The sequence below is a fragment of the Geospiza fortis genome, unplaced genomic scaffold, assembly GCF_000277835.1.
Source record: "Geospiza fortis unplaced genomic scaffold, GeoFor_1.0 scaffold489, whole genome shotgun sequence".
Classification (NCBI taxonomy): Eukaryota; Metazoa; Chordata; class Aves; order Passeriformes; family Thraupidae; genus Geospiza; species Geospiza fortis.
In genome coordinates, this window is record NW_005054710.1 from 83,487 (window position 1) to 88,006 (window position 4,520).

The window sequence follows — 4,520 nt, forward strand, 5'->3', positions numbered from 1 at the left end:
CTGCTGGTGTCCCACCTGCCGCCGTCCAGACCTGGATAAATCGATATGAATTTATATCGATGGGATCTGTTTATGGTTTATATTTATATGGATGTGAACTGCTCGTTTTGGTCCAGGCGAGGTCCCAGCCTCCAAAAACGGGAGCTGAAAACCACGGAGGAGTTGTGGCTTCAGATCAAAGAAAGGATTCCTGCAGGACAGAAGCCACAACAAAGCCACGTCCCCATGGTCCAGGTGGAGCCGGACGCTCAGAGCTGACCAGGAAAATCTGGATTCGCTCCTGATGGAGAATTCCCGGAAAAAGGGAAGGTTCCATCCTCTCTGCTTCCTCCCCCATGTGGGGCACAATTACCCAAGAGCTCCCAAACTTCCTGATTCATTTTCCTGTCCGAAATATTCGGGGCCCTTTCTCCTGACCACAAAAACCGCCTGGGTGCGGCTGTTTCTCTGAGTTCACAAGAAACCACAATTTTTAATAAAAAAAAATTAAAATATTCAGGCCCTGACCCCTCCCTGTGGGTTTGGGCTCTGTGTTGGTGTCACCAGGGCTGGGCTTTATTGTGTCCTGGTCCCTCTGAGTTCTGCTGGAGCCAGCAGGACCAAATTGGGCTTTTTGGTTTTTTTTTTTGTGTCATTATGAACCCATAAAAGAGCTGAGAAGATTTTTAATTACTTTAAAAAGCCATCTTTTATTTTTTGGGGGTTTTTTGGTGTCTCTTTGAACCCATAAAATCACTGAGCAGATTTTTAGTGACTTAAGAAATCCATCTTCTGGTTTTGGTGGGTTTTTGTATCACAATGAAACCCTAAAAGCACTGAGCAGATTTTAATGACTTTAAAAAAATCCATCTTTTGGTTTTTGGGGTTATTTTGTGTCACAATGAAACCCTAAAAGCACTGAGCAGATTTTTAATGATTTAAAAAATTAATCTTCTGGCTTTTTGGGGTTATTTTGCATCACAACAAACCTCTGAAAGTGCTGAGCAGATTTTTAATGACTTTAAAAACTCCATCCCCTGGTTTTATGAGGATTATTTTCGGTCTGTGTGAGATAAGGAGTTGAACCAGCGAGAAAGTCGCACGTGATTTTTGGAGGAAGTTTATTTTTGGGTGGCAGCCCGGCTGGTTGTGCAAGGGCTGTGCCTCACCTGTCCCGGTCACCTGAGAGTCACCAGGGCCACATTCCCGCTGCTCTGGGGACAGGTGACAGCCCCGGGACCCGCGTGGGGACACCCGGAGCCAGAGGTGACAAAAAGCTCCGGGAGCTGATGAACTTCCTCCAGCACCGCGTGACTTCCCCAAGAATTCATCTCCTCGTCTCCCAGAGGTTAAAAAACTCCTAAAACCAGGAATTCCCTTTTTTTTAGGTCGCTAAAGATCTGCTCAGCACTTTTAGGGGTTCATAGTGACACAAAAAATCCCAAAAAACAGAATATGGATTTTTAAAGTCATTAAAAATCTGCTCAGCACCTTCATGGGTTCATAGTGACACAAAAAAACCCCAAAAAACAGAGATAGATTTTAAAAGTCATTAAAAATCTGCTCAGCGCTTTTAGGGGTTCATAGTGACACAAAAAACCCCCAAAAAAACAGAATATGGATTTTTAAAGTCATTAAAGATCTGCTCAGCACCTTCATGGGTTCATAGTGATACAAAAAACCCCCAAAACCAGAAGATGAATTTTTAAAGTCATTAAAGATCTGCTCAGCACTTTTAGGGGTTCATTGTGATACAAAAACCCCCCAAAACCAGAAGAATATTCTTTAAGTGATTAAAGATCTGCTCAGTGCTTTTATGGTTTCACAGTGACACAAAATACCCCAAAAAACAGAAGATGGATTTTTTAAGCCATTAAAAATCTGCTCAGCGCTTTTATGGGTTCATAATGACACAAAAAAAACCCCAAAAAGCCCAATTTGGTCCTGCTGGCTCCAGCAGAGCTCAGAGGGACCAGGACACAATAAAGCCCAGCCCTGGTGACACCAACACAGAGCCCAAACCCACAGGGAGGGGTCAGGGCCTGAATATTTTAATTTTTTTTTATTAAAAATTGTGGTTTCTTGTGAACTCGGAGAAACAGCCGCACCCAGGCGGTTTTTGTGGTCAGGAGAAAGGGCCCCGAATATTTTGGACAGGAAAATGAATCAGGAAGTTTGGGAGCTCTTGGGTAATTGTGCCCCACATGGGGGAGGAAGCAGAGGGGGCAAAATCCTCCTTTAATGATGGAATTCTCCACCAGGAACGAATCCAGGAATGAATCCAGGCCCTTCCTGCTCGGAGCTGAGGGACAATTTCTCCCTGGTGATCCCGAGGAGAGCTGAGAGGGACCAGGACACAAAGCCATGCCCAGCCCTGGCGACACCAGCACCGAGCCAGGACCACAGGGCGCGGTGAGAACCGGAGTTTTTAATTAAAAAAATTATGGTTTCTATGGATAATGAGCTGCACCCACCACAAGGAGGGATTTGTTTTCTTGTTTTCCCTCAGTGGATCGAAACCCACACCCAAACTTTGGCCAAACAACCCCAAAATCCGGGCGTTGCGGGGTGGATGAGATGAAACCCCAGGGCTGGAGAAACCCATGGAAAACCTGTCCCAAATCCAATAATTGGGACCATCCCACCCCTGTGAGCCCCCCAGGGATGGGAAAACCCCCCTGGAACACCCATCCGTACACATCCAGCGCTCCCATCCCCACAAACAGCCCCGGGGCTGGGGCCGCCCGCTCCGAATGCCACGGGAGGATTAATTATCCCGAGGTAATTACTCTGGGAAGCTGACATGGAACCACTCATTGTCCAGGATGAGTCGGCGGCTCCGAGTCACTCCGGGAGAGCCACGGGGCTGGCGGGAGCCGGCGGCTCCTCCGGCGGCCCCATAAAAGCTCCAGCGGAGCCGGGACGCTCCGGTCGCCTCTGGAAGCTCTTCCCGCCCCCGGGAGTTGGGTGAGTCCCGTTCCCGAACCTCTGGAGAAATTCCAGGGGGGGAATTTTCCCGATTCCCAGAGCGGGGATGGGCCGGGTGGGCTGGCTCGGAGAGGATTCCCCATCACAAGAGGGGTCCAAGGTCAGGTTGGGGCGGGGTTTGGGATTGGGGATTGGGTTTGGGGAAATCTGGGGTGGGTTTGGGGAAATACCGGCTGGGTTTGGGGTGGGATTGGCAGATTCCAGGGAGAAATCTGGGTTTGTTTTAGGAAAAATAACACTTCAATTTGAGGTGGGATTGGTGGATTCCAAGCAGAGATGTGGGGTGGTTTTAGGAAAAATAAAACCTCAGTTCAGGGTGGGATTGGTGTTTTTCAGGGAGAGATCTGGGGTGGTTTTAGGAAAAATACCAGCTCGTTTTGGGATGGGATTGGTGGATTCCAAGCAGGGATTTGGGGTGGCTTTGAAGAAAATACCCTCTTGTTTTGGGGTGAGATTGGTGTTTTCCAGGGGAAGATCTGAGGTGGTTTTAGGAAAAATACCAGCTCATTTTGGGGTGGGATTGGCGGATTCCGTGGAGAATATTCCCTGCAAGAAAAGGTGATGGGAGGGACTTCCCATCAGGAGCTGGAGCAACAGGAAAAGGGGGAATGGGGTAAAAGTGAAAGTGAAGGAATTTAGGTTGGGTTTGGGGAGGAATTGTTCCCTGTGAGAGCGAGGAGAGCCTGGAATAGGATGTTCCATGGATTGCCCATCCCTGGAAGTGTCCCAGGCCAGGTTGGAGTGACCTGAGATAATGGAAGGTGTCCCATGGCAGGGCTTGAGTTGATATTTGTTGTCTTTTCCAACCCAAAGCACTCCGGGGTTCTGGGATTACGAAATTAAGATTTATTCCTGATTTTCCCATGTGAAAAATGCAATTTGGGAGAGGTTTTTAAAACGGATTGGCCGGAATTTCTGTGCTGGAGTGGGAGAGGATTTTTGGGGTTCACTGCAGAGTGCCTGAATCCCAGATTTGCTCCTGAAAAGGGGGAGTTTGGAAGCGAGGGAAGTTTTAGTTAATTAATTAATTAATTAATTCAATTAATTGGGGTTTTTTTGCATGACATTCAGTGCTGAATGTCCCCAAATGTCCCCAGCCTGGCTTCAGGACGTGGTTCAGAGTTAAAAACGAGGGGCTGGGTCCCTCAGGTGCTGCTGGGACAGTGGCACAGCTGGGACGTGTCCCCAAGGTGTGGGGACCTCACCTGTCCAGGTGTCCATGGGTGTCACCAAATGGGTGGGGAGGGACCCTAAAATTCACCTCATTCCAACCCCATCGTGTCCTTCAAGTGTCCCCAAGATGTCCCCGAGACCTCAAGCAGCTGGGGCCATGACACAGCTGGGACACATCCCCGAGGTTTGGGGACCAGAGGCTCCCTCAGGTGCCACCAAAAGGGTTGGCTTGGGCTGGGACCTCAAACCTCACCTGACTCCAACCCCGTCCGTGTCCTTGCAGTCCTGCCACGTGTCCCCATGATGTCCTGCCACCTGCACCAGCACCTCCCTCCGCTCTACCAGGACCCCGTGGCACTGTCCCCCGGCGTCCCCTTCCC

General features: G+C 49.2%; 1 long non-coding RNA gene across 1 annotated transcript; it reads left to right on the forward strand.

The window, feature by feature from the left end:
- Positions 1-2,206: 2,206 nt before the first annotated feature.
- On the forward strand, positions 2,207-4,520 carry LOC115949036. The gene is made up of 3 exons (XR_004082715.1): positions 2,207-2,391; positions 2,804-2,946; positions 4,424-4,520. It is a non-coding gene; the product is annotated as an uncharacterized LOC115949036 (long non-coding RNA).